The sequence below is a fragment of the Triticum urartu genome, chromosome 3, assembly GCF_003073215.2.
Source record: "Triticum urartu cultivar G1812 chromosome 3, Tu2.1, whole genome shotgun sequence".
Taxonomy (NCBI): domain Eukaryota; kingdom Viridiplantae; phylum Streptophyta; class Magnoliopsida; order Poales; family Poaceae; genus Triticum; species Triticum urartu.
Genome location: NC_053024.1, coordinates 480897142 through 480913022, shown reverse-complemented (window position 1 = coordinate 480913022; position 15881 = coordinate 480897142).

Genomic DNA, 15881 nt, shown 5'->3' with positions numbered 1-15881 from the left:
AACAGGTTATCGGATGAGGCCAATCAACAATAGTACACTATTTGTATGAGCTTCACATGCTGCACTATCTCTACGTCTACGCACATAATACAACAAGTTTTAAACTTGAGACCAGCCACCCATCCTCACAAAGAACACTTTTTAACCCAACACCGACTCCAGGAAATTTGGCCACAGTGTGAGGTGGGCCATATGTTAATGTGTTCGTTGTACGTAACCAGCACCTCAAATCCTCGATACTACTACTATAAGTAGTAGGAGTAGTAGGGTGGCATGGGCCAGAACAAGCATTCACGTCCAGGAGTACGGCACACGCCACCAGCATGACTTCCATCTGACACCATATTTGTTGGAGTCCGTGCTACAGCAATCTCTTCAACCTCGTCATTTCTCTAACTCAGCCATCACGCAGCGGGCGAGGTGGGGGTTTGCCGATAGTCGGTTTCCTCAACTACGGTCCCACTTGTAAGGCCAACTCCAACGCACGACCCCAAATGGACCTCCGTTTTTCCCGGATTATGTCCGTTTGGGTAGGGCAATGGGGTCGTGTCCGGGCCATTTCTCGAATGCGGTGGCCGTGCGCCGAACGCGCGGAAGCATCCCGGCCGCGTACATTTTTCTTTGCAAACACATATCTTTTTTTCATCATTGATTTTTTGGTACATGGAAATACATCACCAAAATTTTGACTAGAAAAACAAGAACCACAAGAATACATTTTAGAAGATATCCAACTTCCATAACTGCTCCTGTAAGTTGGATTAGTGCCTTCTCGATGCATTCATTGTTGATCTGCGGAGGCTCAATCCTGCGTGCTTCTTTCTTCTTCGAGTGTAAAGAAGTAGACGTGTCTAGCCTCTATTCTATCAACAAGTGCACTAGTCTCATCTCTAGCCTCTATGCTAGCTAAAAGTGCTAGAGCCTCTACTAAATTGCGCTCTATCAATATATCGTTGTACTCTTCTTCCCAATACCAAAACTTGCATCCATTCTACACAATAAAATTTTAAGTTAGCACAACTAGTCTAATCCGAGAGCACAACCAAAGATTTGGTCGAGTTCTTCCTCCTTTTGTCGACATGCGGGACATCTGGCATCTAGGTCGTGTCATGCAAGAAAATAGAGTGGTAGTTGAAGCCACGTGATGTGCATATTGGGTTAAACTATAAATAGAATCTTACTACTCTTGAGTAACTCCAAAAGCGGCCACTGAAGATCTTTATTGGATTTGTTTTTCATCACCAGCACGTCGAGGTGAAAGATGTGCAGGTTTAGTGGGTCCTCTTGCATTTTCACTGACATGTGGGACCGCATATGAGCAAACAGACGATGGGCTCCGCGCATCTGCTGGCTGGCTGAGAAGAGAGATAGAGGAGGGCTGAGCATGGACTCCAGGAAATTTGTTCTACGTAACCAGCACCTCGATATAGTGGGGTGGCATGGGCCATAACTAGCATTCATGTCTAGCAGTACGGCACAGGCCACCCACACGAGTCCCATCCGACACCAATTTTCTTGGAGTCCATGCTACAACCATCTCTTCTCCCTCCTGTTTTCTCAGCCATCGCACGGTGGGCAGGGTGGGTGTTTGCCGATAGTCGGTTTGCTCAACTGTGGTCCCACTTGTAAGTGAAAATGCAACACAACACACATTCCCCCTTGAGCGGCGTGCCAGACCAACCATGTGGGGGTGCGATGCGAACACGACAGGCTTTTCCTTTTGAACTTGTAACTTGTAAAATTTGGTTCTGCTCCATGGCGCGACCGATAGATAGAAATAACGATTGTCCCTAGAGTAATGAGAAGTTTGGCTCTGGCGCGGTTCATGCATGGAGTACGTAGGAAAATTATGAAGTTGATGCGAAAGGTAAGATGATTACTAGTAGTACCATAGACTACTACATGGATTTGACGGAAAGATAAAGATACATATGGATCCATCAATGACATCCTCACGCCCTAGTGCACCGAGTCACCACCAACGGGCGTGTGAGGAGCAGCGGCATTGGCGGCAAGCTCTGCTTATGAACAATGTCGTCCAAGGTTGCCCTGCCGACCAAGAAGGCCAGCGTCCTATTGTCCTCCTCTTGCATGTAGTGTACCTTGTGGACGATTTGTGCGTAGACGTGGGTGATTATGTCGATGGTGTCTTGCTGCACCAGGCGCTGTGTGGCAAGCGCGACCTCGAGGTGGACATTCTCCGGCGCGACGGCGGGCAGTCGCAGGGCCACCAGTGCGTCGAAGAGGTTGTCACCATAGAGGCTGTTGAGGGTGGCAGGCATCACAGAGCCTGGGCGCATGGGCTGGAGGCGTACCTCAAGGTCGTCCACGAGCTTCTTGATGACGGTGAACTTGTCGAGGAAGCCGACGAGGACCTCGTCGAACAAGGAGACGAAACTATCGTCCAAGCGCCCCCTCGCCCTGGCGGCCTCAAGCACTACATGGAGACGTTCCTCGGTGCCGGGCCACAGGCCGGCGTCGTGGACCATCTGGCACAGCCGGCTGATGCTCGCACTCATCGCCTCCATAGGTCTAGCTTCTAGTTAACTGATCTTGCGATTGGAGTGATCACTCTTTCCCTTGGGTGCGTAGGTGCGTAGGATTTCATAGATTGGACTGGCGGGAGCCTTTATATGAGAAGTGCAGACTGCGTTGAATTCATGTGCGTGTTGGACATCTACTCCTCTCCCCTATACTGCACCTGCCTTTGGCTGTATGACAGGTTGGCCAGCCACCCGTTGGGCCCAAGTGTCATACACCCAAAGGCAGGTGCAGTAAGTCAATGAAGCTGCGTCCCCCTCCGTGCCCGTGCATGCTTTCAATGACTTGAGACTACCAAACATCACATGCAGTGGTTAGTTCATTGCATGTAATCCTATTAAATAGCGAAAAGACATTAAGTTATCTCGCCGATAGGAATAAAACAATACACCATGTATTTATTTACAGAGGGGGTAGTACATTTTTTGTGACATGCATTACTAGATATTGCTAGTCAAATAATAAATCTAGATGGACGTGGTAGTACTACTAAATCCAGATGGTGGTGCTAGTACTAGTAGTAGTACTACCAATGTAGTAGCACTATACTATCCGTTGGTCAAATTATTACGTGCTGCTCCTCACAGTGAAGTGACAAGACCCTACGCCGAAGATGACACCTGAGTATAGGCGCCGTGTTCGGCATACCATAGTCAGCCTCACCGTCTGCAGTCACTATCATCATGGCTGTAGACCTAGCCTGCTTACACTAGCCGTGTTCGACATAATTTCCCGTGCGTAGATGCCCGTGCATTGCACGGAACACCAAGATAGGGGGGTGGACGGCGCCGACAGCGGCCATCGCACCAGATTTTTCCATGGCCTTCTAGATGTGGTGGGGAGGAGATAAAGCTGATTGTGAGAGACAAGGAGTTGTTTGCAAATAGGGAACACGTGCAGGCATCTTTTTGCAAAACTGGTGAAGTTTGGTTTGTATGCGTCAGATCTAGATCCAACGGCTATTGGTGAAAGATGGCAGGCACAACATCATCACCAACTCAGGACCTGTTTGATTCGCAGGATTTTGAAAACGCAGGAATAGGACACAGCAATATTAGAAGTTTCAAACTGATATTACAAATGTTAGGAGTAATGTTGCACCTACGAAGAGGGGATTACTAGGAAGTTTATTTAAGAACTTTCGTTACTTTAGGTGGATGCAGCATTATCGTACAAACTAAAATCCACCGCCCTAACAAGTCACTAATGGGCAAATAAGTTTTCGAGTCTCTGGCCACTTGATGTTTCAAAAACAAATTCAGCTTCTGCGGAGACTTTGTCATTTAGGCTTAGACGCTTGCGGTGATCAGCACGCCATTCATTGTTGCTCCAGAGAACGCCAAACCTCATTATCTTGTGCACACTTGCCTCTAGAACAAAGAACCTGTCCAATTTAATCTCAGATGTGCTGCCTCGGTAGTCGATCAAATCAATTTCTGTAAGATGGAGATCAAGGCATTCGATGAGATTGTTATAGTACATCACATTTTTCACTTTCAGGTATTTTTTTATCTGCAAAAGAAGAGAACATATTAGATTAGTTGGTTGGATAAAATTACCATGTCATCAAGAGGTACCAATATCATTCGCTCATACGATAGGGTTGGCTGGATAGTGATTTTTTTCACTCTCTCTCTCTCTTTCTCTTTCCTCTCATTTACCTAGGAGTACGTGAAGAGCTTGGGAATTTATTGCCTTCCACTATGTGGTCGATGCCATATTTCGCAAAAGTATGCCACATAATACGCATCGATGTCAAATCAAAAGATTTTGGCACCGCTCTCGCGATGTGAGAGAGTTGGCACCGCTGTGCACACAAACCCACATCTATAAACAAATCAATCAAACCAACTACACCAGCCTCTCACTCAACCAAACAAGTGTTTTTTATTGCCTCAGTCCTCTCTCTCTCCCACACAAGTGTTTTTTCATTGCGTGAGTTATTAATTTGGCACCGAAGCAAAGTAGGTGATCCAGATTGGGGCACCGGGTGAGCAATGGAGGGGCATCGATGCCAAATGCAACACAAGTGAGTTTGGCACATGTTTTGCCCTACATAGTGGAGGGCCGTTATAGCCCACTTTTGTACTACCTCTTATTTAGTATAAAATTTTGACCATAGATTTACATAAGAAAATGCCAATGCATGTCACTAAAAATTACACCATTTGAAATTATGTTCAAATACGAATCTAACGATATAGTTCTTAGTGACATGCATTAACATTTTGTCAGTTAAATCTATGGTCAAATTTTGATACTACAAAATAGGAAGAGTAAACCAGGACGGAGGTAGTACTTGCTCTTAGGGTAACCATAGAGTTACTGGAGTAGTGTAAGTTAGTTTCCACTATGACTAGCCTAGGCTACTATAGTAGTACAACAAAAAAACGATGCAGGTGATCACGTGAGAAAAAAATACTAAAAACATTTCTTTCGGTGCAGTGCGTAGATGCAGTTTTGAACACTACACTTGTCATCGTAATTTGGGAAAATTACGAAAAATTTGAGCTACGTTGTGATTACCGTTTACTAATAGGAAAGAAGTTTCACCTCGATGAGTAGCTGCTCCGTGCACGGAAAGCATGTAAGGAATCCAACAACTTGATCCAGATTGGGGCCGATAGATTTTATTGCCAAGATCTTCACTGTGCGCATAGACTCAAGCTTGTGGGAATCATTTTCTGGAAGACGGTCATAAATACATCAAGAAGAAATTTAAAAATGTGAATTTCAAGAAGACGGAGAAGAAGATGAGTGTTGTACCTGAATGATTACGGATCCAATAAAGAGTTCGGAGAATTTGGCAGATGAGTGAACCAATGCTATCAATTTCGGCGCGTCAATGACCCTGATTTTTGTTGGACCTTCTAGATCCGATACAAGCAATCTCTCAAGGAAAGGCGCATTCTCAATAACCATAACATGGAACAGCTGGAGTGATATCTTCCCAATTGATGTCTTGTTGTGGGGCCAACAAGACACATAAATCCATCGGAGATTCGTCGAGGCGATGTGGAGGCTAATGAACACATGGATCTGCTCAAGACGAAGGTACTCGAGCATAGTAGAGCTACGGAGCAGGTGCTCCATAGCCTTCTTCGAGATGACAACGTCGAAGAGGTCGAGCTGCTTGAGTTGAGGGAGAAGACGGGCGAGCGCGACATTAATCTGGGGAAGATAGCAGGAGCTAAAGCTGGCGTGGCGCAGCGTTGGCGCGAGGCGGAGCGCAGACGGCGGCAGAGAGCGACATCGTCCAGCTTCAAAGCTGAGCTCCTCGAGCTGATCTAGGGCGGGGGATAAGAACCACTCGTCAAACTTGGGTTGGGCCTTGCAGTTGGTATTGAACATGCGGATGTCAAGGCGTCTGGCTGGCCCAGGGTGCGATGAAAGGATCTTGGAGACTGCGGACATGCGTTTGCAATCCCCGTCGCAGAGGCAGCTGTCGACGGTGAGGTTGAGGGGGACGCGGCGCTAGAGGGGGCGCCACCGCCAGGAGCAGCAGGGTGGTCCACACGGCAGATTTGGTGGGGAGGAGGCCGATGATGACGAGCAGCATGTCATCAGGGAGGCTGTTGATGAAGTCCAGGCTCGCGGGATGCGGTTTTGGCTCGAGCCGCTTCCTCTTGTTGGCTGCCTCGCTGTCCATCTCAACCGGCGGCGACGCCGGTGTACACGTGTGCTGGTGTGTGTTGTGTGTTGGGTGTGCGTGAGTGCATCCTTCTATGCATGCCGCCGCGCAGTGGTGAATTGTGCGTGAGTGCGTCCTCCACGCAGAAGAAGTGTGTCCTCAATGCGCCCTCAATTTACTAGCGTGCGGGGTGCTACCCCGAGTGGTTTCAACTTTGTTTACTTCACCGCGTGTCAGATGGGCCTCTAGTTTACTTATTTTCACCCACTGCCACATGGGCCAGCACACGAAGATACAGAACACGAGCTAACAAGGCAGCATGTGGACTGGTTGAACGGTCAACTAAACAATATACGGAGCTATACGCTGACACAGTGAGCGTATAATCCGTCGGTATAGAGTGTTCGTGTGAGAGGGAAGGCCCGTGAGAGATAGCAGAGAGAGAGAAAGAGCTACTCCCTCCGTTCGATAATGTAGGTCCAACATTTTTTTTACAGTCAAACTTTTGAAACTTTGACCAAGTTTATAAATAAATTACTTATATCTACAATACCAAAGATAAATGATAGTATGAAGTAAGTACATGTTGTGATGAATCTAATGAGCTTTCCAGATGTAAATGTTTTTCTCCACATATACCTGGTCAAACTTTTCTGAGGTTTGACTTTTCAAAACACCCATATGCTTATGGATGTGAGAGAGTCCCTAACTAGAGAGAGAGAGTGAAATAGAAAGAGTGAGTGAAAAAAGTGTGTGTGCGTGTGTGATAGAGACATGGACAACACTCGATAAAAGTTGAGAAAAAACGTGTGTGTCTTATGCAAACATATCACACATGCATCTTCGACAACGGAAGCAAGGTGAGGAGATAGTGTGTGGTTGTTTGCAACCGAGAGAGCAAGACCCCTAGCACATGGCCAAGAGGGGTCTGACAAACAAGGGAGAGAGGTCGAGAGAGACGTACGGATAAAATGCAGACATGGGGAGGAGAGAGTGTATGTTTGTCATAGAGAGATCCCCTGGAGATCATGATGGGACTACATGGGTGGGTGATCGAGTGACAAGGTGTGTGCGCGATAGAAGATACCCCGAGAGATATCGAGATAGACGTATGGATGGAAGGAGACAATATGTGTGTTCCTGATGGCTAGTGGGAGATAATCATACTTAGGGGGGAGTGCTTGCGCCTATGATGGAGTGAGGGATTATGGTACTTATTAGGGGTGTGTGTCACATAGAGAGAGAACAAGGGCGGAGAGTGTTGGATGGGTCTATATGTATAGCGCGAGCGAGACATGTGTATGTCTGAACCAGGGAGATATAAAGTTTGAGAGAGATTGAGGAGCCCCGATAAGGATGAGTGGTGCGTCAGATAGCTAAGAGGGGGAAAGAGATATTCCATCCGCTCGATAATGTAGTGCATGTAATTTTTTTAGAAGTCAAACTTTGGAAACTTTGATCAGGTTTACACAAGTGTTATTTATATCTTCAATACCAAACATACATCATACGAAACTACATCTCATGGTGAATCTAATGGTATATGTTTGCCATTCCAGATGTAATTGTTTTTCTCCACGTACATGGTCAAACTTTGTGATGTTTGACTTTTCAATAAATCAATATGCTATGGACCGAGGAGAGTGCCTAAGTCGAGAGGGATCAAGTGTGTGTGAAGGAGAATGAGTAAGTGTGCAAAAAGAGTATGTGTGTGAAAGAGAAAGTGACAACAAACGATAAATTAGAGAGAGAGAGTGTTTTTTCATTTCTTAGGCGAACATATCACGCATGCATCTCCGAGATAGAAAAGCGAGGCGAGGAGATACACGAAGATAGCTAGTGTGTGATTGTTTGCAACGGAGAGAGACACCCCTATAGCACATGTCCAATAGAGGTCTGGCCAACAAGGAACAAAGGTCGAGAGGGACACATGGAGAACATGGATGCATGGGGAGGGCGAGAGGGTGTGTTTGTGATAGAGAGACCCCCTCGAGATCGTGAGGGGACTATATGGGTGGGAGATTGAGGGAGGTGCGTGCGCGATATAAAGATGCCTCGAGAGAAATCGAGATATGCATGTGTATGTTGTTGGAAATATTCCCTAGAGGCAATAATAAAATGGTTATTATTATATTTCCTTGTTCATGATAATTGTCTATTGTTCATGCTATAATTGTATTAACCAGAAACCGTAATACATGTGTGAATACATAGACCACAACATGTCCCTAGTAAGCCTCTAGTTGACTAGCTCGTTGATCAATAGATGGTTATGGTTTCCTGACCATGGACATTGGATGTCATTGATAACGGGATCACATCATTAGGAGAATGATGTGATGGACAAGACCCAATCTTAAGCGTAGCACAAGATCGTAAAGTTCATTTGCTAGAGCTTTTCTAATGTCTAGTATCATTTCCTTAGACCATGAGATTGTGCAACTCCCGGATACTGTAGGAATGCTTTGGGTGTACCAAACGTCACAACGTAACTGGGTGGCCATAAAGGTGCACTACAGGTATCTCCAAAAGTGTCTGTTGGGTTGGCACGAATCGAGACTGGGATTTGTCACTTCGTATGACGGAGAGGTATCTATGGGCCCACTCGGTAATGCATCATCATAATGAGCTAAATGTGACTAAGGAGTTAGCCACATGATCATGCATTACAGAACGAGTAAAGAGACTTGCCGGTAACGAGATTTAACGAGGTATAGGGATACCGACGATCGGATCTCGGGCAAGTAACATACCGATAGACAAAGGGAATTGTATACGGGATTGATTGAATCCCCGACATCGTGGTTCATCCGATGATATCATTGTGGAACATGTGGGAGACAATATGGGTATCCAGATCCCGCTATTGGTTATTGGCCGGAGAGATGTCTCGGTCATGTCTGCATGGTTCCCGAACCCGTAGGGTCTACACACTTAAGGTTCGGTGACGCTAGAGTTGTTATGGGAAATAGTATGTGGTTACCGAAGGTTGTTCGGAGTCCCGGATGAGATCCCGGACGTGACGAGGAGTTCCGGAATGGTCCGGAGGTGAAGATCGATATATTGGGCGAAGGGTATTGGAGTCCGGAATTGTTCCGGGGGTACCGGGTGACGACCAGCGTGTCCGAAAGGGGTTTCGGAGGCCCCGACAAGTGTTGGGGGGCTTATGGGCCAAGGGGAAGGGGTGCACCAGCCCACTAAGGGGCTGTGCACCCCTCCCACCCCATCTCACGTAACCAGGAGAGGTGGGGGTGCCTCCCCTAGGGCAGCCGCCCCTCCTAACTTGGGGGGCAAGTCTCCTAGGGGTGGGGGCGCCCAAAACCTATCTAGGGTTCCCTCCCTGGCCGCCGCCCCTCCCCTAGATGGAATCTAAAGGGGTCGGCCCCCTCTGCCCTTCTCATATAAATAGTGGGGATGGGAGGGCTGCCAGACGATACACACCCTTCCCCTGGCGCAGCCCCTCCCCCTCTCCTACACCTCCTCCTCCTCCGTAGCACTTGGCGAAGCCCTACCGGAGAACCACGAGCTCCATCACCACCACGCCGTCGTGCTGTCGGAGTTCTCCCTCAACTTCTCCTCTCCCCTTGATAGATCAAGAAGGAGCAGACGTCCCCGGGCTGTACGTGTGTTGAACGTGGAGGCGCCGTTGTTCGGCGCTTAGATCGGAATTGACCGCGATCTGAATCGATGCGTGTACGACTCCACCAACCGCGTTCTTGTAACGCTTCCGCTTAGTGATCTTTAAGGGTATGAAGATGCTCTCCCTCTCTCTCGTTGCTAGTATCTCCTAGATTGATCTTGGTGACACGTAGGAAATTTTTGAATTATTGCAACGTTCCCCAACAGTGGCATCATGAGCTAGGTCTATGCGTAGATTCTATGCATGAGTAGAACACAAAGTAGTTGTGGGTGATGATTTGGTCAATTTGCTTACTGTTACTAGTCTTATCTTGATTCGGCGACATTATGGGATGAAGCGGCCCAGACCGACCTTACACGTACACTTACGTGACTGGTTCTGATAACCCACAAGGATAGGGGATCGCAACAGTTTTTGATAAGTAAGAGTGTCGAACCCAACAAGGAGCTAAAGGCAGAACAAATATTCCCTCAAGTTCTATCGACCACCGATTCAAATCTATGCACGCTTGATGTTCGCTTTACCTAGAACAACTATGAAACTAGAAGTACTTTGTAGGTGTTGTTGGATAGGTTTGCAAGATAATAAAGAGCACGTAAATAAAAAGTAGGGGCTGTTTAGATAAAGACACAACTAAATTAGTTTTAGTAGAGAGCTTTTTGTTACGGGAAAGTTGTTTGTCCCTAGGCAATCGATAACTAGACCGGTAATCATTATTGCAACTTTATATGAGGGAGAGGCATAAGCTAACATACTTTCTCTACTTGGATCATATGCACTTATGATTGGAACTCTAGCAAGCATCCGCAACTACTAAAGATCATTAAGGTAAAACCCAACCATAGCATTAAAGCATCAAGTCCTCTTTATCCCATATGCAACAACCCCCTTACTCGGGTTTGTGTTTCAGGCACTCACGCAACCCACTATAAGCGAATCATGAACGTATTGCAACACCCTACAGCGGGGATCCCTCACGCTTGCGCGACACGGAGAGCACCATAGGACAGCACCAATAATAAAACATGCAACTCAAACCAATCTTGATCATCAAATAGCCCATAGGACAAAACAGATCTACTCAAACATCATAGGATAGCCACACATCATTGGGAAATAATATATAGCGTTGAGCACCATGTTTAAGTAGAGATTACAATGGGTAAGAGAGAGGTTACACCGCTGCATAGAGGGGGGAAGAGTTGGTGATGATGGCGGTGAAGTTGTTGGTGAAGATTGCGGTGATGATGATGGCCACGGCAGCGTTCCGGCGCCACCAGAAGAGAAGGGGCCCCTTTGTCTTCTTCTTCCTTGACCTCCTCCCTAGATGGGAGAAGGGTTTTCCCTCTGGTCCTTGGCCTCCATGGCGTGGAAGGGGCGAGAGCCCCTCCGAGATTGGATCCGTCTCTCTCTCTCTCTATTTCTGCGTTCTCAGATTCTACCCTTTCACCGTTTCTTATATTCCCGGAGATCCGTAACTCCGATTGGGCTGAAATTTTAACACGATCTCTATACAGATATTAGCTTTCTTCCAGCGAAAGAAGGGCACCAACCGCCTTACAGGGTGGCCACGAGGGTCAGGGGCACGCCCCCTGCCTCGTGGGCCCCTCGAGCATTGTCTCGCGTTGATTTCACTTCCAAAAATCACATATATTCCAAAAAAAATCTCCATCCGTTTTTATCCCGTTTGGACTTTGTTTGATATGGATTTTCTGCGAAACAAAAAACATGCAACAAAAAGGAACTGGCACTGGGCACTGGATCAATATGTTAGTCCCAAAAATAGTATAAAAAGTTGCCAAAAGTATATAAAAGTTGTAGAATATTGGCATGGAACAATCAAAAATTATAGATACGACGGAGACGTATCAGCATTCCCAAGCTTAATTCCTGCTCGTCCTCGAGTAGGCAAATGATAAAAAAGATAATTTTTGATGTGGAATGCTACCTAGCATAATCTTGATCACATATCTAATCATGGCATGAATATTAAGACACGAGTGATTCAAAGCAATAGTCTATCATTTGACATAAAAACAATAATACTTCAAGCCTACTAATAAAGCAATCATGTCTTTTCAAAATAACATGGCCAAAGAAAGTTATCCCTACAAAATCATATAGTCTGGCTATGCTCCATCTTCACCACACAAAATATTCACATCATGCACAACCACGATGACAAGCCAAGCAATTGTTTCATACTTTTGACGTTCTCAAACCTTTTCAACTTTCACGCAATACTTGAGCGTGAGCCATGGACATAGCACTATAGATGGAATAGAATGGTGGTTGTGGAGAAGACAAAAAGGAGAAGATAATCTCACGTCAACTAGGCGTATCAACGGGCTATGGAGATGCCCAGCAATAGATATCAATGTGAGCGAGTAGGGATTTCCATGCAACGGATGCACTAGAGCTATAAGTGTATGAAAGCTCAAACTAAAACTAAGTGGGTGTGCATCCCACTTGCTTGCTCATGAAGACCTCGGGCGTTTGAGGAAGCCCATCATTGGAATATACAAGCCAAGTTCTATAATGAAAATTCCCACTAGTATATGAAAGTGATAACTCAAGAGACTCTCTATATGAAGAACATGGTGCTACTTTGAAGCACAAGTGTGGTAAAAGGATAGTAACATTGCCCCTTCTCTCTTTTTCTCTCATTTTTTTATTTTTTTATTTTTTTTATTTTTTGGGGCCTTCTCTTTTTTGTGGCCTTTCTCTCTTTTTTTTGTTCGTCCGGAGTCTCATCCTGACTTGTGGGGGAATCATAGTCTCCATCATCCTTTCCTCACTGGGGAAATGCTCTAATAATGATGATCATCACACTTTTATTTACTTACAACTGAATATTACAACTTGATATCTAGAAAAAAGATATGACTCTATATGAATACCTCCGGCGTTGTACCCGGATGTGCAATGATCTAGCGTAGCAATGATATCAAAAAACGGACAAGCCATGAAAACAACATGCTAGCTATCTTACAATCATGCAAAGCAATATGACAATGAATGCTCAAGTCATGTATATGATGATGATGGAAGTTGCATGGCAATATATCTCGGAATGGCTATGGAAATGCCATTATAGGTAGGTATGGTGGCTGTTTTGAGGAAGGTATATGGTGGGTTTATGGTAACGGCGAAAGTTGTGCGATACTAGAGAGGCTAGCAATGGTGGAAGGGTGAGAGTGCGTATAATCCATGGACTCAACATTAGTCATAAAGAACTCACATACTTATTGCAAAAATCTATTAGTCATCGAAACAAAGTACTACACGCATGCTCCTAGGGGGATAGATTGGTAGGAAAAGACCATCGCTCGTCCCCGACCGCCACTCATAAGACAATCAATAAATAAATCATGCTCCGACTTCGTTACATAACGGTTCACCATACGTGCATGCTACAAGAATCACAAACCCCAACACAAGTATTTCTACTAATCCACAACTACCCACTAGCATGACTCTAATATCACCATCTTTATATCGCAAAACTATTGCAAGGAATCAAACATATCATATTCAGTGATCTACAAGTTTTATGTAGGATTTTATGACTAACCATGTGAATGACCAGTTCCTGTCATCTCTCTAAATAGATATAAGTGAAGCAAGAGAGTTTAAATCTTTCTACAAAAGATATGCCCACGCTCTATGATAATCCCCAAGTGCAGGGAATCATCGTAGCAATTTACAAAGGTGGAAGTGATAAGTACGGAGTGTCGAACCCACAAGGAGCTAAAGGTAAGATCAATGTTCTCTCAAGCCCTATCTGCCACTGATACAACTCTACGTACACCAAACGTTTGCTTCCAACTAGCAACGAGAAATAAAACTAGGTTGTGGGTATGAAGAGGATAACTTTGTATGATATCGGAGAGCTAAAATATAAAAGTAGGTTCTATTATCATGAAGTTAGAATATATTACTAAATATTATAAATAGCGAGTGAGGAATAATGGTGGACAGGTGTGCGGAATTGTCCTAGGCAATCGTTAACAAGACCGGTAATCACTATTGCAGTTTCATATGAGGGAGAGGCATAAGCTAACATACTTTCTCTACTTGGATCATATGCACTTATGATTGGAACTCTAGCAAGCATTCACAACTACTAAAGATCATTAAGGTAAAACCCAACCATAGCATTAAAGAATCAAGTCCTCTTTATTCCCATACGCAACAACCCCCTTACTCGGGTTTGTGTTTCAGTCATTCACCAACCCACTATAAGCGAAGCATGAACGTATTGCAACACCCTACAGCGGGAATCCCTCACGCTTGCGCGACACAGAGGGCACCATAGGACAGCACCAAAGTAAAACACACAACTCATACCAATCTAGATCATAAATCAGCCCAAAGACAAAGGATAAGTACTCAAAACATCATAGTATGGCAACACATCATTGGATCATAATATGTGGCATAAAGCACCATGTTCAAGTAGGGATTACATCGGGGTGCGGGAGAGTGGACCGTGTAAAAGAGATGAGGGTGATGATGATGATGGTGATGTTGATGAAGACGATCACCGCGGCGATGATTCCCCTCCCGATGGCACTCCGGTGCCACCGAGAGAGAGGAGGAGAGGTTCTCCCCCTTGTGCATCCTCCTCCATGGCCTCCCCCCTAGATGGGGAGAGGTTCTCCCTCTGGTCCTTGGCCTTCATGGTGATGATGGCCCCTCCGGGATCCTCCTCCATGCCCTCCGGTGATGATGGCCCCCTCCGGCAGGGTGCCAGAGAGGGCCTATATTGGTTTTCAGTGGCTACGGAGGCTTCTGGCGGTGGAACTCCCGGTCTAGGTTAATTTTCCGAGGTTTCTGTATTTATAGGAATTTTTGGCGTCGGTCTCACGTCAAGGAGGTGCCCGAGGCGTCCACAAGGCAGGGGCCCACGCCCAGGGGGTGGGCGCGCCCCCCACCCTTGTGGACAGCCCGGGACTCTTCTGGCCCAACTCTTTTACTCCGGGGTCTTCTTTTGGTCCATAAAAAATCGTCAAAAATTGGCATGTTAATTGGACTCCGTTTGATATTCCTTTTCTGTAAAACTCAAAAACAAGGAAAAGCAGAAACTGGCACTGGGCTCTAGGTTAATAGGATAGTCGCAAAAACCATATAAAATAGCATATAAATGCATATAAAACATCCAAGGTTGATAATACAATAGCATGAATACTTCATAAATTATAGATACGTTGGAGACGTATCAGCATCCCCAAGCTTAATTCCTGCTCGTCCTCGAGTAGGTAAATGATAAAAGAAATAATTTATGAAGTGTGAATGCTAGCAAGTGCATAAGTTTCATCAATGATAGTTCCAATCACTTTTTCTAGCATCATTATATATCATAACAGTAGCTCATTTTCATAAAACTTTTCATGATCAAGTAACAAGCTATTCACATGTTCAAGTATAGATCATAAACTCTCTTGAAACTAACAAACTATTTTCTCAGTCATCAAACAATTGCAATTCACCTTACTTTCGGGAAGGGTCTATGTCAGAGATTTGATTTAGCAAACTCCACATACTCAACTATCATTTAGTCTTTCACAATTGCAGACACTCACGTGATATTTATGGGTTCAAAGTTTTAATCGGACACAGAGAACGATAGGGGCTTATAGTTTTGCCTCCCGACGTTTTACCTCAAGGGTAATGTCAACAACAATAGTTCATGAAAACTTACATCCAATTGGATATATATATTAGGATCTTTCCAACACAATGTGCTTGCCAAAGGATAAAATGTAAAAGGGAAAGGTGAAGATCACCATGACTCATGCATAATGGTAGACGATAAAAGTAAAAGATAGGCCCTTCACAGAGGGAAGCAGTGGTTGTCATGCGCTTTTATGGTTGGATGCACAAAATCTTATGCAAAAGAACGTTACTTTATATTGCCACTTGTGATATGGACCTTTATTATGCAGTCCGTTGCTTTTATTTCTTCCACATCACATGATCGTATAAAGCTTATTTTCTCCACATTAATAGATCATACATATTCAGAAGGCAATTTTTATTGCATGCACCGATGACAACTTACTTGAA